The sequence below is a fragment of the Ceratotherium simum genome, chromosome 27 (assembly GCF_057802395.1).
Source record: "Ceratotherium simum simum isolate JZ-2026a chromosome 27, ASM5780239v1, whole genome shotgun sequence".
Lineage (NCBI taxonomy): Eukaryota > Metazoa > Chordata > Mammalia > Perissodactyla > Rhinocerotidae > Ceratotherium > Ceratotherium simum.
The window spans coordinates 39,858,079-39,882,236 of NC_141926.1; the positions used below are offsets into that span (position 1 = coordinate 39,858,079).

The window sequence follows — 24,158 nt, forward strand, 5'->3', positions numbered from 1 at the left end:
GAGTGAATGGACTACAGTTAGGATGGGATAAGCCTGGAAGGATCAAGGCTAATGTTCATGAATTTAAGTTGAGAACAATGAGGGTGGTTGTTTTTTCCACCCGTGTTCAGCTGATTGGGTGCAGGAAAGGAGTAGGAGAAATTCTAGATTTAAGTGGTATTGGTTAGGTCATGGAGTGGCCGAGAAAGCAAAATAAAGATTTTTATCAGATTTTCTCATTTAACAGTAAGTCATAAGCCTCTTTCCTGTGATATCAAATATTCTTTAAACATTGTTTTAATGCTTGTAAATACAGTCATGCATCACTTAACAACGACAAATGGGTCGTTAGGTGATTTTCTCATTGTGTGAACATCATAGAGTGTACTTACATGAACCTAGATAGTATAGCCCACTACAAACCTAGGCTGTGTGGTACTCGTCTTATGGGACCACCATGACAAGTGGGATCCATCTAAATGTCGTTATGCAGCGCATGCCTGTAAATACATGCAATAATATGTTGAAGTATTTCCCATTGTTAGAATTTTTTATGTTCTTATTATGTATAATACTTCAATAATCATTGAATTTGGGAATCAAATTGAGAACCAATTGAAGGAAAGGTATCCAAAAGAACAAAAGAAGTTGCACAGGGATTCCAAAGGAATGAATTGCTTTAGTGAAGATCTGTTGCTGTAAAACACTTCAGTCCCCAAAATTCAGTGGCTTAAACAGCAGCTGTTTATTTGCCCCCACCTCTGCCGTTTAGGTAGGACTGGGTGGGAATAGCTTGTTTCTACCCCAACATGCATCAGCTAAAGCAACTTGACTAGAAAAATTACTTCCAAAGTAGTGTCACTCACGTGGCTGTTGGCTTGGAGCAAAGCTGGAGATACTTGAAAGATTATATCTTAGAAATTGGTATTTCATGATGGATATGAATTTAGATTAGATTGGAAGAATTTTTAATATATTTCATTATTTTCTCCCAAATCTTTTAAAAACTTATTAATTCTTTTTTTGGATAATTAGTTTTTGCCTCAATTTTGCTGGAATCACTTTCCTATCTCTTTTAGGTATACTTTGTGGTTCTTTGTATGACCTATTAATGTGAATATTTATTTTCATTCTCTATTTATAATTATTAAAATATTCAAACTATGCTTGTGCCTCTGAATAGAATTTTGGACACATCGTATGTTTTACAGTGACGTTGGTTGCTAAGTAATTAGTCGTCGTGATTTACTTCTATTTTATACAGTGCTTTATAACAGAGATTTGTTTTGCTTTGTTTATTTTCAACTTGTTGAGGTGTTTTTTTTAAATTTCTAATTTTGCTGATTTAATTAAAGAATGGGGACTCTACAATTTCTTCTTTGAGAAATACTTTGAGGTTTTCTTTGTGACATGTTCTAATTCACTTTTTTAGAAGAGTTTTTCATGAATTCGATATAAAGTTGTATTCTCACATTTGGTTGCTAGGTTCAGTTTCCCCTTTAATTTAACCTAGTGATTAGTTACTCAAGTATTTTATTTTATTCTAAATATATTACACTGATTATTTGATTGGCTGAAATTTTTCTGGTACAGAATTATTGCACCAGATTCATGGTTGAGAACTGAGGGACAGCATCAACTCTTTTGTAGAAATGCCATATTTTCATTCAAATTAATGATCTGTTACTATACAACTAGTATTTGTCAAAATATAATCTGAATAATCCATTCATTGTAAAGCCATACAAACAACTTAAAAGATCATTCTATGATTTCATTATTATTGTGTAGAATAGAAAAAGATATTAGCCTCTTACATCTAGAATCACTCTGTGAGCTAATCCTAAATTAAATATTGTTTCTGAATGTTAAAAATCCTATATGAATTTGATTTATCTCTCCCTAATACTTAAAAACACTTAGGAAATACGTTTAGAATGTGTTAAGACCTAAAAAGGCAGCTACCATTTTATTCACAGATGCCTCTTCCTACACGTGCAGCGTCTAATGTGTATGGGTATAAGTCTCTTGTGATAAAATACATCTTAAATCTTCATGTTTTTATGACTTCATCAACTGTGTTAATCATTTTATCCACCTGAATATAAAGCATAGAAAGAACTATACTAATCTTCTCAATAGTAGCATTGCAATCCAAGGGGATTTACTGAAATCACATATTCTTTTTTTTTTTGACTCTTGTTTTGCAGAATATGCCTTAGGATTTATTTTTACATTGTTATTGTAACTATTGTCATAGAAAAATATTATTTAGCTCAGTTAGTATTTTAGCATAGCAACTATTAATTAAGTAATAATGCTTCCTAAGTTTCTTATTGATAAGTTAAAAAATTTAAATGGCATATCTGTCTACAATATTACAAAAGTCACAGCTATTTGACTTTCATCATTTGCATACTAAGAAAATGTCTTACAATATTTCCATGGAACAGAAGAATATTTTCTTTGTGAACTTCATTAACATGGATAGCTTTCTGTCTTCTTGGTTTGGAATTACACTTGTCACAACATGAGCAGATTCAATGTGAATTAAACGCTTCCTAGGTAATATAAATAAATGTATTCTTGCAGGCAGGGCTGACTAATAGCTAATTATTCTTATAAATGAGCCTCTGTGGTAGAATTTGTGAGGTTTGTAGGTGTATTTTAATGCGATTTCAACAAATGTACCTTTGTAAACAGAGAATAAGCCTAGATGGTGGAAATGCTTTGCTGGGGTTCCAGAACTATTTGAAAAGTGAAAGATACTCTTGGTTTTTTAAATAAAACATGTTTATATTTTAAATTTACTACTACACAATTATTTATAACTTTATTTTTTTCTTTTATTCTAGCTCTAAATATCATTTTTTATCTTGAACATTGAGCAGGGCAGTTTTCCCCTCAAATGTAACTAAGCACTGTGTCAGAGAGTGAATTATATTTATTGCATCTATAGGAAAATAAAGCACTACATGTAATTTCCCCAGGTAACGTCATATGGCAAACACAAATTTTATTACAGCCTCTATTCTAGAATTTAGAAACGTACTTTGTTAATAGTGTTGCTGTTGTTTTTGTCTGTTTTTAAGGACCTAACATCTATATGGAAATTTTTAATGTTACCCTTATACTCCTTTCAAAAAAATCTATGCATCTTGAAGAAGATTATGTGCACTCGCGCGCGCGCACACACAACACACACACACACACACACACATAATGTCTCAGTCATTGAAAACCTAATCTAAATGCATGTCAGCGTGTAGTGTTATGAGCCAGATCTGGGATAGCAGATCTCTCGAGCAGAATCCTGTGTTCTCCATTTACTCCCTGTTTGTCCTTTTGCAAGCTACTCAATCTTTCCAAGTTTTGAAATTCTTATCCGTAAAACGGAATTTTTACCTAGGACCATTGTGACGATTTAGGGAGATGATATATCTAAAGGGTGATGTATTACTAGCACATCGTAGGCACTTGCTATATGTTGTTACTTTTATTGTGTTACTTTTTTATATCAATATAATTTCAAATGAAAGAAAAGTATATGCATATAAGTATGTGTCTTTGTAAAAAAAATACCATAGTTAAAGACAGTATATGATGGACACCATAAGGAGATCTAAGCAGGCTCTAGGTATTCCAAAAAGAGGAGATCATTTTTAATTGACATTTTCAGAAAAGACTCCATGAATGAATAACATCTTCCTAGTCTCTGACATAGATTTACAAGTTTATTTTTTCATTAAAATAAACTATATGGATAATTGATCGGATGACACAGATGCACTTTCAAAAATACTAGAATTAGTACATATTTTTGAAATAAAAATGGATTTAATTCAATATACATAAGGCTTATAATTTCATTCCCTATTATACTAGAGTCCTTCAGGTGTGTTTGAGAAGCAAAGTGCAATTGTTTTTAAAAGTCACAGGTTAAAAAGTACAAGAAATACTTTTTAAAAAATATTTCAATTGGTTACTGCACAGATAATAACCTTCAGCATGTGGTTGTGAATTAAATGCAAAATAACATCAGGGGCCCTGCTTCAAGAAGTAATTAGGCCTCTGCAGAGTCATTCAGTAAAACTACATTATTGTGTTCAACTGAGAGGAGCCGCGTAGAATTGTGTTTGTAAAATATAATTGCAGGGAGAGCTGGCCTGAAAAAGGAAGAGTCTTAATCATATATGTTGCTGAGGTGGTTGGTTGTTTACTCCCCATTATGAGAGTAGTTGATAAGAAGAACAGTCATTGTTGCATGGGAAAGAGAAATTAATCCAGGAAAATAATGATGTAGCTTCTCACGCAGTTTAACTGAATTTTGTAGTGCAATGTATTGTTAGCCTTGTAAGCACATGCTGGAGGATTTGTGCTCCTTGTCCCTGCTCCTGAAGCTTCAAATTTTCTAAGGGGCCTTTCTCAGTTGGCTTCTTCTTTTATTTTCTTAACTTCCCTCTTGTAATGTAAACATGGGAAAGAGAAAGTGGTAGAAGAACAAAGGATCAGCATACAAAATAGCTCCACTCCCTCTGCATAAAGCTTTAATAGGGAAATGGTACCACACTGAGATTCTATGAATAGATTGATAATAGCGTGTTCATTTAAACCAAATGGGGAGCCACTGTATGTTTTGCCATTTTAAAGTCAATTTCACTTTTACTTAAAGGCCTTCTAGATTTTTTTCCACTCTTTGTCAAGTAGGACAATTAATTTTATCAACATAACCTTTCAATGCCATTGTAAACTCACATGTGCTAAAAAAGATATCTTGACATCCTCATGATCATGAATTATACAGATAATCACGTGAAATATGGGGGCTAGTATGTCATATACAATTTACTGTCTGCCATGTAAATTATACACAAATCAAGGGAAGAGGAAGAAAATTTTTAGTTGATTGTTAACTACGAGAGAACTATAAGTTTTAATGTGATATTTAAAAGTAGGTTAATTTTTAAATTAAATTTAAAAATTGAAATTTAATTTAAATTAAATTTTTTTGGTTATACAAATGAATATCAAGTAAATATTTGTAGTAATCATCCCTAAAAAGAAAAGAATAAATTCATATTTTAATCATGTCTTGAAAACTAAAAATTTCTATCTTTACACAATGTCAGAACACCTTTCTCTTTATAATATGTCATCATTTGGATGACATATTTTTATCTGTAAAAACAAAGTTTGTAATTCTTAGGTAAAATATCTGAAGACAAAGTTTTATTTCTTCAGCAAATATTTATTGAGGCTATTATGTGCCAGTCACTGTTCTATGCAGGAAATAAAGTACACTCAGGGAGTGATATGTGAAAGTGAAGGTAGACATTCCGTATTTAATGTCACGTCAGCAGTGATAATGATACCAGCTCAAGACAAGGTTGACATAAGGGAAGCCATATCATAGAAAAGAAGTACTATTGTAACTTTGAATGACCTCTGACAAACTGACCCAGCTGGATATGCACCCTCCAGGAGATCTAACTGCTCTGTAGATTTTATGACCCCTGCTTGTGCATGTACCTCCCAGCTGTGATAAGATGATAACTTTGTTCTGTTGAGTTCCTTAGGAATGTGATGACTCCCCAACAGAGAGTCTATGCTGATAGCCATCATCAATGACAACTGAAAGATCTGGTGTGGCAACTCCCAGTCTGTAACAGCTGAGGGTCAACATTCCTAACCCCCTCTCCCATAACCCAATGGCCTATATAACTGCTGTAAGATTTTGTGCCCCCTTAAGGTGGTTCTTTGAGATGTTAGTCAGCCATCTTCCCCCTTGCTAGCAAGCTGTAATAAACTGCCCTTTCTTTTCCACCATCTTGCCTCTTGACTGTTGGCTTTTGTCTCACAGCGAGCAGATCATGCCCTTTGTGTGATAACAGAAATCTGACAACTCTGGTGGGACATTAAGTCTTGCTTGTGGCCAGCCGACCTCGGACAGGGACCCGTCGGGTTAGTCCCTAGTGGCTGTCAAGTCTCTCTTTGTCTCGGGGAACTGCCCTACCTGCTCTCCTGTGCTGATACTGGCTGCCTCCTAATGCTCCCTATGGTGGAAAGAGAAATGGCTACCTCTGATGGGTCTACAGGCTCACATCTGGAGTAGGGTAAGTCGCCTCAGTGGTGTGCCACTGAGAACTTGCCTTCACCTCTATCTGTGGTCCCTTCTTTGAGAAGGTAAATAGGGTGCCCTGCCAGAGTGGGAAGAGGAATAGGACTTTACCTGGAATCTAGGAACCGGTGTCTAGTCTGTCTGTGTCTGTGTCTGTGTCTGTAAAGAGCTCCAGATTCAGACTTCTTTTGGATTTGGGTGAGTGACCTCGTTAAAAAGCACCTGTGCCTAAAATTGTCTAATATCTTGTCAGCATTGTGGGTTGGAGGCCCCACTGGTGAGATTTGGTTACTGGGTTAAAGTCCCAAGGCTAAGATTGTGGGAGAGAACATAAAGGTTACAGACACTAGGGCACTCAAAAGGATCAGGTTAGCGTCCTGAACTCTGGGGTAGGGTCCTAGAGTACCCTGGGTTTGAGTGCCAGAGATTGGATTTCTGTATCTGTTCATGTTTGTCTGTGTTTGACTGTGTTATTTGTTAAGATTGGCTGCTTGGGGACTGAATTTCTCAGTGACTATAACAAACTGCCTTTTAGACTAATCTTATGAGAGTCTTCTGACTCTGAAGAAAAGAGGCACTGTTCCCTCTGGTCCTTCAGGATGTTCCCGGGTGACTGGGGACTTTACAGAGGTGTCGGGGCGTCTGCCCATGATGTGCAACAGCCTCATAAGGACCCCTCCTGAAGAATATATTTTACTGGGCCCTCATTGTTCATGGTGAGGCGGTCAGCAGCGGCAGCTCGTCTGGGGCTTAAATCACCTGAACTTTGTGGGCGCTGGGACACATAAGGGAAAGAGCTGACCCCTTGATTATTCTTGGGGGAGCTGCTCCCACTAGCTGGCTATCAGACCTTGTTTGTTGCGGCCACCTTGATAAAAGCCCCCCCTAATATGGAAATAACTCTAAACAGCTGGCAAGATAACCCAGGATAATTTAAAATTACAGTGGCCATTTTGGGCTCTTTTTGAGCCTCCAAACCAAGGAACAAGGAAAAATCTTTAATCTTTAAAAGAGTCAAGGGCTCCACCTTTTGACCAAAAGTTTCCGGAAGGTGTAAATGTTTACAGAAAACAGCAGAGTCTTACCAAGCCTGTTTTGTGTCCTGAGGACTTGGCTTGATAATTGTCAGGTTGTGGGGGGATCCCAAAATACGATCGGAGGAAAATAAGGTTCACCTCATTTTGCGGTCAGAGATAGTCAGACAAAAATGCTGGTTGCGCTCCTGTTTGTGGCTAAGAGTCCTACCAAACTGCCGTCAGCCTCAGGGGAATTACATTGGCTATTTGAAGACAGCCTTGGCTGGGCCTTCATTGTAAGGGTCTTGATTTAAGGGATGCATTAAATTTTCATGATCTGATTCTAGCTGCAGCATAAATATACTTTTGACCAGTCGTGTCTAAATTCTGAAACAATGGGAAATGCTAATTTGATCCCTACCTGAAACCCCTTAGGCTGCGTTCTCCTGAATTGGGCGACTTTCAGCTACAAGTAAGCAGTAGGAGCTACTAAGTACTTATTGGTTTATTGATCCTTCTCCTCCCAGAGACGGTCGCTCTTTGTCCTTGTTTCTGTTTTTTGTGTCATTTGTCATAAAGGAAACCCCATAGAGCAAGACACAGGCACCTCCACAAGCCTGTTGTCTGGGCAGGCCCGCAGTAGACTTTACCGTAGGGCCTGCCTATGGACTATGCGCATAACGTGGAGGCTATTGCTAACAAGGCATCTTGGAAACCAAAAGAGCTGCAATATTGGTGAGCACAGGTCGAGCAGTTCCCCAAGCCCGTGGCACTTCCCAGCGAGGTATTAGTCTGGCTCCAAGAGACCCAAAGCATAGCTAAAGCTGTTAATGTGCATATAAGATGAGGTGTTTTTTTTACTTTTTTTGTCTTGAGAGCTGGGCTTTGTGACCTCTTTGGTCATGAAGGGTCCCAGTCCATCGGGGACCTTTGTCTTCTCAATCTTTCTTGTTTGTTAGTGCACTACCACCTATGCAGCAGAACCCTTTGCTTTCTTGGGCTATTTCTTTAGGAATGAACTTTCTGGATCTTGTATGGGTTACTCCTTTTGCACTCTCTTTTGGGGAAGCCTCTAGCATCCACAGTTAAGCTATAAATGCTTGTAGATATTGGGACATTAAAAACTGACTAGGCAAATATCCCCCAGAAACTCCATCTTGGAGAAAACTTGAGTGGTTTCTCTGCACCTTTGTGATATAGTTGGACAGGTAGATCAATCTATAATGTCATTTCAGTTACAACCCAATTTCTGAAAAATTAAGAGCAATTGTCCTTTAAAAAAATCCTTGTAAGACTGGAAAAGCAGCTCTAGAGGCAGTTCAAATTCCACCTAGTTCCTTTATCTCAGAAAGGATTATCGCCTTGCCTCTCTGGGAAGTGTTATTTAGCTCATCATCAATTCCTACGACTGAAGGAAAAAAAGAGTGAAAAGGCCAAAAAACATCCATAGGAGCGTGCCTGGCCAAAAATCTAGCATCTCGAGTGTCTTCTTCACAAATATTAGTGAAAAGGCTTAAAACAAAAATTTGGATTCATAACTAGGGAGACTTGTACCTGATTCATGGCAGTAATAGCTGTGCAGTCTCTATGTATGTGTGTCTATATGTATGTTACATATGTGTGATATTTTACCTCCGGATGGTATGGTCAAAATTAAGAGCTCTATTCAATTAACTTGAAGTAAGCACTTACAAAAATTATTTCTAAATGCAGTTAATCCAGATGTCTTTCAAGTTAACATGATATAAATTAATCTTTGGTAAATGAAAGCTGGTTTAAGTTTGTTGGTTTGATTGACAATTGTTGGAAACAAATGGTTTAGATAGATGAAAGTGAGTAAGAGTTTTTAGGTACAATAATTTTCAAATAACATAAAGTACTGAAACATTATTGCTAAACATATCTAAGTTTATCTACTTTACACTTATTACAGAAAAACTAAAAGGTGTTTTGGTTCTATTAGTAAACATGCCTTGTGTACTATAAAGTAACTTGTTTCCAGAAATTATGAAAAGTGTTTGCCAATAATTTGCCAAGAAATAAATTTGCCAAGCCACAGAATGCTAATATAAAAGAAAGTTTATAACTCTTTACTTAATTTTTACTTAGAAGTCAAAGTCTATAAGGGTGAAAAATTCTAATTAATATATGTGATTAAAGCTACTAAAAATTAATCAGGAAAACAGCTCTGTACACAAGGAAAGTAAGACGTATATAGTAAAGAAGGTACAAAGAATGGAAATATTTTGTTTGGTTGGTTACGAAAGATAAATTTGTCCCAAAATACTAGAAGAGAAGAAAGGAAGGCATGGGACAAATTCTGAATGTAAAAAGAAAGTTATAAAAGTTTTGTGGAAGAGGAACTCTGGAAAAAGAGTTTTATACATGGTCAAGTTGGCTAAGATTAAAGTAAATTTAATTAAGTAAATAAGTTTTAATATTCAAAGTAAGCTGGTACAAAATTAAAATTCGGTCTTCTTTCTCTTAAATGGATAAGTTTCTTGGACTTGATAAAGCAATTTTATAATTTTTTCTTTACCTTTGAGTAAGTCTACCTAAAAGACAAAGAAACTGTGTTGAAATAATTTACTATGTTCAAAAGGACTGAGGTCTCTCTATTAAGGTTTTTTGACTATTTTAACTCTCTGTTTGCCCTTGACTGTTTAAATGGATAACAGAGCATTGTTTTACAGTGAGCATTATTTCCTATTTGATCAAGTGTTGTAAAATCTTTTGATATTTTTGACAAGCTCCCCAAAATTCATATCTTAAATAAAGTCTTTCTTTCAACTTTTTTCTTTGAGAATTTCCAAAGAGCCCCTGGAACTTCTCAAAGAAATTTGCTCTCTTCCTGTAAGGAGGAAGACACTAAACTTATTAGGCTTATTCGTATGTTAAATTACATGGGAAGCATTGTCAAATAAGTAAGGATAAACCTTAGGTGATATTGTGTGGGTGAATGATATTGATATAGGTGCTTTAAAATTGTATAACATTACGGAAATTCTGATCTGTCCTGGTTATCAGTCTAGTTCTGGTTATTATTTTAAAGTATTGTATGTCACAAAATTAACCAAATTTCTTTGTCAATTGCCATTTTGGGGTCTTGTTGTTTACAGACAGTTATTGTTCGATGCTTTTGCAAAATATGTTTCATCTTCAGAGACATTAATGGAAAGGACTCTGGCGCTTACTCTAGAATACAGGTTTCTGATACACTTTTGGATTATAAAACTGAACTGGGTAAGAAATAACAGAACTCTAACAGAGAAACTGCTGACTTCATGAAATTGCTAACAGAAGATTAAGATCAAGAATCAACTACACTGGACTGAATGAACTGATGGGGATGATTATAATTTTTATGACTTTTGTTTGAAATATTGCTGATTTTTTTAATGTTTTGTTTTTTTCAGATTTAAGGAAAACTTTTTCTCTTTTCTCCTGAGCTAGCTATGACTTGTGGCAATTTGGCAAATTATACCTTTGTAAGCAGAATTGAAACATTTATCTTTTTCAACCTACCTGATTCCTCCAGGATTTGGAAACTCTTAGTGAGTGAGAATTATTTTCACGGCAATATAGTTATTTGCATAAGTTCAATAAGAATCTGTTCTCCTTATAACAGGATACAATTGGAAACATTGGTTATATTACGAAAGCTTTGACTGGAATTTATTATATTTAAGAAAAATACACAGACTCAGATATGACAAGACAGCTTTTGAGAGACAAAGATTGGACTTTATGGAATAAAGCCATGTGGAAATATTGGGCTGGTACCTTATATACAGCATTCCAAGCAACACTTACCCGGATGAGTAAGGAATGTCACTTACCTGGCTGGTGCAAGGAACCTCGAAATATTTTGGGGCACCTCGAGAAGAGAGGAATTCACTCAAATCTGTAGGTATTGCAGGCAAAGGCTGATGACAAAGTCTTTGGCTTGGCTTTCCTGGCCTTGAGAGGCCTTTAAAGTTCAATCCGAAATTCCTTATAAAGAGTTCCAGCAAAGCAGATTTAAAAGAGCCTATATGATCAATTGCTATTCTTGCCGTACTTATGTAAATAATTGGGCCAAGTTTATTGTAACTAAACTTATTTTGCAAACTAATTAGTTTTAATTTGGCTATCTTTTATAAAATGAGGGTGATTTTAGAGGGAAACATATGTTTCAATAGAAACTATAGTACACGTTCATGGATACTAGATGTTAGCTCTGATAATTTTCTTTGAAGTTTCTGTTTTATATATGTTAACTGGACTGGATCCTGAATTATTCTAGTCTCCTGAAATATCTGACTACAAATCTCCAAACTAATGTTTTCAATTTTTTTCCATCATTTTCATTTGGAATCAGTGAGAACTGAACCTGCCTTTTTTTTCCTGAAGCCTTGCAAACTGAAACTGGTGGACCTGATATAAACTTAAGAGAGATTCATGTCTGTTTCTGTGTGAGCCACTCAGAAAGGTACCTGAATACCTGATGACATCATCAGAGACGTTTAAAACTGCAAAAGATGCTTTGACTCTGACATCTAGAAATCTTTTTGACTGGCTGCCCCCTGGACTCAGAAACTGGTTTATAATTGGCTTCCACCATTAACTTTGTTTTTCTTTTTGTCTTGTTAATTACCTAGTTCTGGCTTCCACAATGTAGGCCTAACTTTGGGAGCCCACCTGCATCACCATCTTACTAAGAGACTGGTTCAATAAGATGAGACAGCAAGACATCCCTCAAGATTGAAGGATCCAACAGCAAAAGGGGAGAATTGATACCAGCTCAAGACAAGGTTGACATGAGGGAAGGCATTGTAGAAAAGAAGCACTATCGTAACTTTGAATGACCTCTGACAAACTAACCCAGCTGGTTATGCACCCTCCAGGAGATCTAACTGCTCTGTAGATTTTACAACCCCTGCTTGTGCACGCACTTCCCAGCTGCGGTAAGATGATGACTTTGTTCTTTTGAGTTCCTTAGGAATGTGATGACTCCCCAACAGAGTCTATGCTGATAGCCATCATCAGTGAAAACTGAAAGATCTGGCGTGGCACTCCCAGTCTGTAACAGCTGAGAGTCAACATTCCTAACCCCTCCCCTATAACCCACCGGCCTGTATAACTGCTGTAAGATTTTGTGCCCCTTACGATGGTTCTTTGAGACATGAGTTGGCCATCTTCCCCCTCACTAGCAAGCTGTAATAAACTGCCCTTTCTTTTCCACCATCTTGCCTCTTGACAGTTGGCTTTTGTCTCACAGCGAGCAGACTGTGCCCTCTGTGCACTGCCAATAAGTGTAATGAAGAGAAATTAAGCGACGTGAGGAGACGAGTGAGGGACGTGCAAGCAGGGTGGCCAGGGAAGGCCTCTCTGGGGAGGTGGCGTTTGAGCAGGGTCCCATCTTTTATTCTGTATGTTTCGTGCTTTTTTTTTTTTTTTTGAGAGTTCTTTAACATTTTTATTATTCTAAAATTGAGGAGGAATCAAAGCTGCTGGCAAATTTTAGGAAATAAATGGAGGAATTCTCTTCTATTTATCACGGGAAACCATATCAGATCCCTTAGCTATATATAGCTGAGAATGACAGAAACACTTCTATTGGCTTCATTTGTATAGAAAATATGACTTAAATAAAGCAGTGGGAGATATTTAGAACACATCTTTAATTCATTACATCTCATGATCTTCTGGGTCCAGGATTCAGGCAGAGCTCAGCTGGCCTATTCTGTTCCATGTGGTTTTGACTAAGGCCGCCTTGAAATTCAGCGGCAGGATGGGCTGGTCTGGAAGGCCCAGGGCGGCTTCACCCACACATCTGGAGCCTTAGCGAGGATGACTGAAAGGCTGAGCTGGGTCAGGCGCTGCCAGGGAGGGTGCCCATAGGTGCCAGGCAGCACGGTGGTCTCAGGGGAGTCAGAATTCGTATGCGGCGGCTCAGAGCTGCCCACGAGAGGGTATGGAGAAAGAGAAGTAGATGTTCCTAGCCTCTTAGGGTCCCGACCCAGCACCTGCCCACAGCATCATTGTGGTTGTGTGTATTGATCAGAGCAGTGACAGTGCTTACCCAGATTCAAGGGGGTGACATGGGCTCCACTTCTTCATGGGAGTGAAGCCACAGAGTTTGCAGCTATCTTTAATGTGCCACACTATCCGTTAAAAAAATGACAAAATATACTCAAATTCAATGCCTATCATCAAATTCACCTAAAATATTTGGATAGTTCTAGAGGATTTGTTGTATTTGTGTGTGTGTGTGTGTGTGTGTAGTTTTTGAATCAAACCTAAAATGATATAGGTGTCATGAAAATATGTCATTTTCCTGATTGTGTACTCTAGAACTCATAAATTAAGACCCAGTCTGAGAAACATTATTTATTTATATATTGAGGGTGGTGACATGAATCTGTGAAATGCAGCAAAAGTTAATGCACTATTGGTATTTCTTTTAGAAATGGTTTAGATGGTTTATTTTCATCTCAATATTGACTTTTAATTCTTACATAAAAGATACAATAACCATTCATTGTGACATAATGATCCCCTTTACTTTTAAATTCCCATTGAAAAAAACTGTAAAACGGAGATATCTATACAATATCGAAATTATGATGTCCCTATTTGACTTAAAGGCTGCATTGTATCTGCTTGAGAATAAATTTGCAAACCATTCTTTTGGCAGCTCTGAGCTGTTAGTCCGATCAGTATGGTCTCTGCTTCTGAGGTCTCCTTTGACAGAAACTCCAAGTTCCAAGCAAACTACTCATGCAACCAGTTTCACCTACAGTAGCAGTGAAACCATCCTAGTGTTCTCCCTAATTGTGGTACATTTTTATTCACTTTCATTCACTAGGTCTACTTTAATAGGATAGACAAGGTCATTTAGAATATCTGCTATAGCCATGGAAATCCTTAATTTGGGGAACTATTAAGGACTTATAATAATTGGGATCTAGTGGTAGCTATGAGTTTAATTTATTAAATTAATTTTATTTTCTATGTAAAAGTGCTTTGCTTATATGTAAATTGCCAAACTTTTACTATGATATTGTTATGACATTATTAATTAACATTTGTTAAGTGGAGCACAGGACTGGATGGTAAGCCACGGTTCAACAAGAGATCACAAGAAAAAATGAAATAGAGAAGTTTATGACTCGCAGGTCTTGGAGGAAGCACACGGCACACCTCAAGGGGTCATACAGAGAGGTGAAGGCAGGCAGAGAGAGAGGCAAGACCTGGGGCACACGCCTTTATTACAGTTCCTGGGTGAAGTGATTTGGGGTTTCCGGGCTAAGGCTGGATTGCTCAATTCAGACCAAAAGAGCAGGGTTTTGGTAAGCCACAAGGGGGTCTTATCTAAGGGGAGCATAACGAAAAGGCACAGAGAGGCAGAGGAGACTTGATCACAATGGCTGTTGGGGAAGTCACTTAGATTTGCTTGTGACTCTACGGGCTATCAGCCAGGGCATGCACTTGCGTGAGGGGCCAGTGCCAGTTTAAGGTCCCCGCAGTCTGTTTAGCTAAACAAAACAGATGTGGAGGCAGCAATACCATGGAGTACCTTAGCTAAACTCTTGACAGATATCTTCAACAAGAACATGTAAAATTCTAGAACAGTATTGGCTCCACTACAGCAGTTCTGTGATTTATCCAAATTCTGGTTTGTGTGGACAGCAAGATTTATACTTTTCCTGAATTCACTTGAGATTTAACAGGGATTTTTATTTCTGTATCTTCAGGCAACTCTGAAGATAGCTATGTGTACTACTAACATGGATACAATATACTTGCTTCAGATTCCTTTTATTTTATCCATTTGAAGACCCTCTGACACTAGGCATGACTAGAGCTTATATTAATTAAATAGGATCTTTCAGACCTAACTTCTAATAAGACTTGGAAGATATATGTCTACATGAGTTGGAAAACAAAAATTCCCCTTGAATTTTTGCTCATTTAACGTATAAAAGTTACTCCGCAACTGGCCCAAGACACTGCCAGTTGAAATAAATTTAAAAGGAAACTACTTTCCACTCTCCTTGTGCTGGTCTCACGGAATAGTCTCATTCACTCTTTAAAATATGTCTCTCAAGCCTGACCTTGGCCAGGAAGTTAAGAGAACATAACAACAACCTGTTCTCTTTGAATTGGGTGTGTCTGCTGGCCATCTTCCCTTTTGGCATCCACAGTCTCAAATTAGTCATACAATTAATTAATAACCACTTATAAGTCATCCTCAATTATAGATGGGGATTCTAACCCAGAGAAGGTCACAAAGCCAGTAAATGGCAGAGTCGAGATTTTCAATCAGGCTCTTTAGCTTGTCTGGTCCTTATCTGCTGTATTGTTCTTTCTCTCTATATTAGATTTAGAAACTATTTGTAAAAATTCAGTAGCCTTAAGATGTGTCAAAACACAGCCAAACATTCAACATTGCTTGGTGTGAGTCATTATGTAGTTTTCAAGTCTATGAACTTCATTTATGCTGAACTCAACACATTAGACCACTAGGAATATCTAATCATAACCTCTTTTGGTGATGGACACTCCTCTTCATCATTTCCCATGTGCAATATATGAGTATCATTTAGATAGAAATATGTAAATATATATGCATGTGTATACATATATATATATATGTACAGTCATGTCTTGCTTAACTATGGGGATATGCGTTCTGAAAAACGCATCATTAGGTGATTTCATCATTGTGTGAACATCGTAGAGTGTACTTACACAAAGCTAGATGGCATAGCCTACTACACATCTAGGCTATATGGCACTAATCTTATGGGACCACCTTGGTATGTGTGGTCTGTTGTTGACTGAAACTTCACTATGTAGCATATGACTGTATATATACAGAAATGTATATATACACACATATATATACATATTTCTGTATAAAATATATGTACATATATACATTTCTGCATGTGTATGTATATGCAAGGATGTATATATGTAAATATGTATTATATATTATTATATATATTAGGAGAAATATTGTTATTATTCGATTTTAAAATATAATTTTCCTTTTAAGTTTATATTGTTTTGAGGAGCTTCTAGAAGGAAAAAGTGAGTCAAATTACATTTTGGAATTTCTTTTTTCTAAATTAATGTTCTACCTTCAGTGACCTCATGAAGATATTCCAGAAAGGGGGGAAAAACATCTTTTAAAGCTAGAAGCATTTTACGTATTTTGATGTTCAACAACATGGACTATTAAGTGACTGAAACACTGCTAAGAAAAGTAAAAATCTGATGTCAAAACAATACTGCAGGGGCCGTCCCAGTGGTGTAGTGGTTAAGTTCATGCGCTCCACTTTGGTGGCCCGGAGTTCGTGGGTTCGGATCCTGAGTGTGGACCTACACATCGCTCATCAAGTCATGCTGTAGTGGTGTCCCACATACAAAGTAGAGGAAGATTGGCACAGATGTTAGCTCAGCAACAATCTTCTTCAAGCAAAAGGAGGAAGATTGGCAATAGATGTTAGCTCAGGGCCAATCTGCCTCACCAAAAAAATAAATAAATAAAAAATAACAATAACTGCTTTTCTTATATCTACAACTGGTTATAGTACTTAAGTGAATTTTGACCTCATGGATATATGAAACACATACTATTATATATACAGCAAATTTCACTTTAGGAAATTTCCAAGATGATTTAAAAAATTACTTAAAGGTGTGATAAAACTTTTACATTAATACTTATGGACCATGGAAATATTTCTTAAATGCAATAAGACGTAAATATTAAGATAAAATTTTTCAAAATGGCTTTTATCTTGGGGGCCGGCCTGGTGGCGCAAGAGGTTATGTGCGTGCACTCCGCTGCGGCGACCTGGGGTTCGCCGGTTCAGATCCCAGGCTCACACCCCCCCACCACTTGGCAAGCCATGCTGTGGCGGCGTCCCACATAAAGTAGAGGAAGATGGGCATGGATGTTAGCCCAGGGCCAGTCTTCCTCAGCAAAAAAAGAGGAGGATTGGCAGATATTAGCTCAGGGCCGATCTTCCTCACAAAAAAGAAAATAATAATAATAAAAGAGGTAAATGGTGATTTAAAAAAAAAATGGCTTTTTCTTATAATTTGTTTAACGGAGCTTTCTTGTGGAATTAAAAACGTAACGTATCAGCAAAACATGCTTGCTAACTTCTCGTGTGTGTGAAATGACTAGCACATTTTACTTAAATGCTATTACATGGTATGATTTTTCTGCTCTGACTGTGCAAGGTTTCGACTCTTTAAAGTACAAATTCAAGAAATTCCTATTTGAAAAGCATTATAGCTAGATCCTCAAATGGGTCCTCCTTATGGTCTCTTCAGAAGTGAACAGTTTTTTTCAGACATTGTTTAGTTCTAGCATTTGGTCAGTGAATCAATAAATATAAAAGTTATAACCTCTATGGAGATCTGAAAAGATTTGATGTTAGGTGTGGATGTGAAAGAGCAGGAACTTTTGAGATACTATCTTGACAGTGCTTTGTGAGAACATTGTACATTCCCTGAGGCTGGACCATCTGTTTTTCATCCTGAGTCTAGCACAATTTCTGACACATAGTAGGCAGTTAAAAAATATTTGTTGAATGGAAAAATGACTGAATGTACTTAACTGTTCCTGCTTAGCATTTAGAGGTTATTTTTAAAACTGTTAGAGTGACGAATATACTCATTGAAAACAGCAGAAAATATTTTCCTTTCACAGATCTCCAAGGATTTTTGATAGGTATGCTAGCTCCCCAGTGTGCCAAAAGCTGTAGTCACTGTTTTCTTTTAATGAAAGCACCGTGGAAGTCTTTGGTTAAATCTTAAAGAACTTAAGTTTGTACTTGCTGTTGTTCTCTTCGTGGAAATGTTAATTTACATGTTGAATTTTCCATTTTTTAAAATATCATTAATGATTTCTATGTATGATGCCTTATAGTTATAAGCAGTTTTTCTTAAAACAATTCTGCCTATTAATACCATTTAACAATTATTTTATTACACATAACCCTCACAATAACCCTAAGAAGTAGGTATTTTAACTATCATTTCTACTACACTAGGCCTAGAGATGTTAAAGAATCTGCCCAGTTTACTTGACTAGTAACAGGGCCAGATGACAGACTAAATAGTCGCCACCGTACAATAGTCTTTGGTAAAGTTATTTTTTGTTGGCACTGTAGTATGTGTGTCACATTTATTCCTTTAATATACATATATTTTAATAATTGATTCCTAAGTTTATATATAATCGATTTAGAATCCATGCTTTAGCAAATTACTTCCTTTAAGTCTAAAATCAAAAGTACATGGCTGGAAATGTCAATTTTCAAAGTGTTTTATACAAACAATATAATTTATTTTTAATGTTTTTAAATATATTGTATTTTCTTTTACTTTTCAACATTTTTAAAAGGGCATCTGCCCAGAGAGATAAAAGTGTGAAGAATAAAGACAAAATTTGTTTATTTTTAAGTACCAGATTTGTTTTTCAAATGGTAAACACTTTGATTTGTTTTGTTTTCTTGCTTCCCAAAATGCTTACATAGTCATGCCTGCATACAGGTCTAGTGGTTTATGATAGTCCAGTGTTTTTTGGGCAAAGGCAAATTTCTTTTATTTTTTTTTTATACTGTTCTTTTATTAATATAAGTCAATATACCACTAAAAATTCTATAAGAATGACTGAATTAAGGAACAAATCTGAAACCATTATTGTCCAGAAATGAGTAGAAAACACATGTATTTAAATTACCAAAAAAAGTGCTCATATTACTTCTTCAATTGGTACAATTCAGATCTGACTATTGATGGAACAGGCTCTCTGAGAGCCATAATTGTATTCCTATTATGCCATTTGGATGCTCTTAGCTGCTTGTGTATCAGGGAGCCACATCATGGCCATAGAACAGACTGTTTCTTGCTGAAAGCAGCAGCACTATAACACAGTTCTCTTTAAAAAGAGAGGCAAAGTACTGCTGTGTTCATATTTTTGCATTTTCATTATTTTTGTAAGTTGCTTCTGTTTTCAAAGTGGAACATTCATCAGAGCGATTATTATGTCCAAAACAACAGAGATAACTATATAACTCAAAAGTTATTTTTCTTATTGTGGGAGTGTAACAACTGATTTAGGGGGTCAATATAAAACCTCAATTCTATTACAATCCTCCTAGTATCCATATTTTCCTTTAGATTGCCTAGATGGACAAATAAATTGACAACTTCAATTAATATGTAACTTATTCATAAGTCAATAAAAATCCATAAATTTAGATGAAAGACTTCCTCTTATTGTGTATGGAGATAATCAATCCCTAGCTCAGTCCATTTACGTATTTGTTGAGTAAATTAGAGGATAAATGAATGAACCAAGCCATCTTAGCTGTTTGTGAAAAAAGTCAAACCAATGAGACACTGAGGCCATAGCGGGAGACCATGGATGCCCAGTGGAAGATTACAGGTACTAAGAGAGAGAGACAGAATCCTTCCCTTATTCTAATCATCGGTGTTTGTTAATGGTACAATTTGAAGATTATTGATTAAGGAGTCAGAGACCTGGATGCTTGTTGGTTCTGCCATTAATGCTGTATGACCTGTTGCTGTTTATTTAACCACATTGGGTCCCAATTTCTTCATGGAAACTATCACAGCTCTCCTTGACTCACAACTTTGTGATGGCTATCAAAAGTTAAAAGATACTGTACAAAAAAAAAAAAAAAACCTCAAAACAGAAAACATTGTAAACTGTAAAGAGCCTTATTAATAGGTTTTTCTTATCAACATAAAATTGAAAATTGTCTGGAGTTTGCCCTATTTAGACAGAATCCCAGCCCCTAGTAGCTTGTTTCTTTTTAAATCTTTGGAATTTTCCATGTCAACCCAAGAACAGCAAATGGAAAACTTCCTTGATGAGTTTATAGATCACCGAGGTGAACAGAGCAAGTGTGCACCTGTCATTAGATCAGAGGGCTAAACTGAAGCCATTATTCCAGATCACCCTGTAGGCCCAGGTACCCAAACGGACATCAATAGTCTTGTGTCCATGTGTGCATGTGCATGCTCTCATGTGTGTCTCTGTGTGTATCTCTCTGTGTTGTTGCGTTTATAATAAACGTTTATTATCTCTTCCACAAAATATGCCCATCTTCACCTCCTGAATAATCCCCTGCACATGGAAACTATTCTAAGCCAATAGCCTGTATCTTAGAGGAGACCCCTCACCAAGAAAATAGATTTGTGTTTCCCACAGGACAGCAGAGCAGAAAGACATTTTACAGGAGAAATAACTAGCTTGTCCAAAAAAGACTAGTCTTAAAAAGATACACTTTTTATGTTACCAGGTGGAAATGATGACTGATATCTCTTGTAAATGGGATCAAATGGCAATAAGAGGAAACATATCTGATAGCTGCAATATTGGGACCAATTAGACAAAATGGGACAGCAGAGCCTAAAGGACTGCACGCATCTGTCGCAACAATGTGACGAAGTCCAGGAATCCGAGGATTACACGGAAGGAGGAGGGGAATTTCACACACTTCATCTCCGGTTGATATTGCAGCTTCAGAGACACCAGAAACCTGTTTTCATGCTAGACTAACAACACTCTCCAAAAAAATCTAAATCTCATTAAGCAAATGTTGTGATATTCAAGAAAAAACAAAAGTGTGATATTCAAGAAAGAAATCACTTTGTTTTCCAGTAATTAACTAAAAGAATATGTACTATTTCTTTTGTTGTAAAAGTAGAGTCAGTCTTGAAACAAAAAATTAAATTTAGCAATACAGATGGCAAGAAACTAATTTATGATTACCACATAACAAGGTACTCTTTTTTCTATTAAGAAATTGAGGAATGACAATGTTTAAGTAGTGCTGGGTTTCAGCGGCTGTGATGTCTTATTATAATCAGCTATGTAATTATGTTGGAATGGTGTAAAATATTTCTGTGAATTTAACTGCTCAGTAGTCAAGATACCCCGAACTAGCACATTAGAGCTTTGAAAATGAAAGCAACTTAGTCTAAATATTTTTAGAAAAAGATAATTTTTGTGGTGAACTGATGTAAACTGATTTTAGTATTTATCTATCCTTCAGCTTCAAATATACCTCTCTACTTTCTTATTGGAAAGTTATGACTAAAAATAAATTAATGATCCTTTCTTTAATCAGCACACTTAAACCAAGGGACTTTTCATTATAGTGTCTAGTTTTAAAATAAACCACAATACAATGAACAAATATGATAACTGAGAACTAAATCTATATTCTAAAACCTCTGATGTATACTATTCTCTGATCCTAAGAAAAATGAAATAAAATTTGCATGTAAGAAATATGCCAAAATTATGTTGCAATATTTTCTTCTATAAACTTGGCAAATAGTGATTTTTACTAAGAAACCAATAAAAGCATTCGGTATGATTCCTATCACATCATTATTTTTTTCAGCATGCCTTCAACTTTCTCGAAGTTACGCATGCTATTTGGGAAAGAGAAACATAGTCAATTTAGTGGCACAAGCTGATGCTATTAAAGGAGAATTTGCTTTGCCTTTGGACTAGTTGATATCAGGCCGGGGGGCTTGGTTGTTTTTAGGTTAGCAAGTAGGGAGAAGTATTTTTGGGGATAACAAAGGTTAGCGTACATAGTTATTTTTCCATTGACCACTTTGTATTAATGACTTAGTTCACTTGGAAATTTAAAAATTCAGACGTCCTTGGAAGAAAAGGAAAGAAAAGTTACACAGTGCTAAAATATTTAAAAATATTGCTTTTTTCCTACAAGGCTCAAGCAACTTTATTTCTGTCCCACTGCTGTAGTTTATACAATGTTGATATACGGAAGGACTTCATTGGTAAAAGCAACAGAATCAGGGAAACTCAGATATAATGATGATGATGATAATGATGGTGATGATTTATCTGTCGTGTACACAGTACTTACTATGTACCAAGAATTGTTCTAAGACACATGTATAGATAGATGATAGATAAATAGATATGCATATATATGACACATGTATATATATAGAGAGATATATACATACACATATATACACACATAGATATAAGACACTTGTGTATACATATAGGTAGAGAGAGACAAAGACAGAGACAGAGACAAGACAGAGACAGAGAATGTTTTTACCACAATCCAGTATGAGGTAAATACTATTATTATCACTATTTCACAAATAAGAAACTGAGACCAAGAATCTAATAGACTTTTCCAATATTAAGCAGCAAACAAGTTGTGGGGGCAGGATTCAAAACCAAAAGCAGGAAGGGCTTGGAGTCTACATGCTGAACCTCTGCACCAGACTGGCTTTCACTGTTCATTAAAGCCCCAAACTTTTATAAAGAAGAAAAATGTCAAGTTGTACCCCTAAATACGCCTTCAAGGAAGTAACTTATGGTCAAGTTGTTATTTATTGTCCCTCATTCCACAGTGGTTCAAACACTTGACAGACTTCAAAGTCTGTTGAGGTTGAATTTAATTCCCAACCAACACATCACTTACTGCATGGGTTACTTGGGGTTAGTCACTTACCATTTCTGAGCCTCAGTTTCCTCATTCTAAGCAATAAGGAATAACAATTTTCTTTTGCTATTGTATACCAAATTAAGCAAAGATCAATCCTATGTGATCAATGTGAAGCTCTTGGCATAGAGTTTGGAAAATAGAAAAGGCCTAATAAATGAAATTGTTATTATTAATATTGTGCTTGCCATCATCAGTATCATCCTTCAGCGTGATGTTCACTTTTTTCAGACAAATTAATAATTTCCAAGAAGCATTCCCTAAATGTATATTGAATAATGAATAAACGTTCATGCTATCCTACAACATTTTAAACAATATCAACTCTACTATACTGAGACTCTTATTGTTTTAGAGAATATTAGCCCTATACATTAAATTGAGAAAATTTGCTTTTGACCTGGCTTCTGAACAAGTCAAATGATCCACTTTCAGAGATAGCCTAGGAACCACTAATAATCTAATAGTAAACCACTAATAATCAATAAGTAAGTGATTCCTTGGGATTAATACATTATTATGCATGAATACATCTACTTCCAATGTATACCCAACCCTCTCTATTCCTTCACTGAGCCCAAAGCTGTATTCATGTTGGTATCTATTTGACTTCAATTTAATCCCTGATAAACTTTTGTGGTTTAGCCCATATCATTTGGATTCCTCTTTTTCTGTAATAAGAGCCCTGGTAACTTCTGTAATTAACTGTGCTTAAATATGTTTAAGGAAAACTGACAACTGGCACAAGAAACACCTTGTCACTGAGCCATCTTTGAGGAGTGAAGGCCAGTTTTCAGAGATTCCTAGCTCTTCATATAGACAGTCTCCACAGTCTTGAACATCTCTAAAAAATATAATGCTTTATATATAAAAAAATAATTCACCATGTCTGGTGATCCCATTTTACACAGATTTATTATTGAGATCGTATTGTAAATGTAGTAACAAAAGGTTCATGTTTTCTTTCATAAGAGAAAAAGAGTTTCTCCACAGACTCCTTACAATCTCTTTCTTTCTTTTTCCTTTTTTTTTTAATTAATGATAACAAGGATCAGATCTTTACATGCAGATCTAACAGCCCTAAAATTTTATTTAGTTCAACAAACATTTATGTTGTACCTACTGCTAATAGTATTGGCTATAACTCATTATCTATTTCACATTCATTATACATTTTAATTTTGGAAAGAATCCCATAAGGTAGATATTATCTCCATTACAAAGAGAGGGAAACTAAGAGCAAAGAGATACACAGTACAAAAGACAGTGCATGCACTCAATAAACTTTGCAGCTTACTGTAGCAAGAGATGATAATGAACACAAGGATCCTAACACAAGGTATGACCTAAGAATAAGCTATCCAAGACCTCTGTATAAGCAAAATGCTTTGAATGCACAGAGTGAGAAGCACATGGTACTAATTGGAGAGAGCTGGGAGGAACTGGCCTTTGATGCAATTGAAAGAATGAGTGGACATCTGAAAACAGGGGAAAGGATATTGAGGC

The 24,158-nt window shown here is 36.1% G+C and overlaps 1 long non-coding RNA gene across 1 annotated transcript; it reads left to right on the forward strand.

Moving 5' to 3' along the window:
- Positions 1-5,721: 5,721 nt before the first annotated feature.
- LOC147913481 (uncharacterized) lies at positions 5,722-22,822 on the forward strand. The gene is made up of 3 exons (XR_015548754.1): positions 5,722-6,092; positions 11,754-12,059; positions 20,451-22,822. It is a non-coding gene; the product is annotated as an uncharacterized LOC147913481 (long non-coding RNA).
- The last annotated feature ends 1,336 nt before the right edge of the window (positions 22,823-24,158 follow it).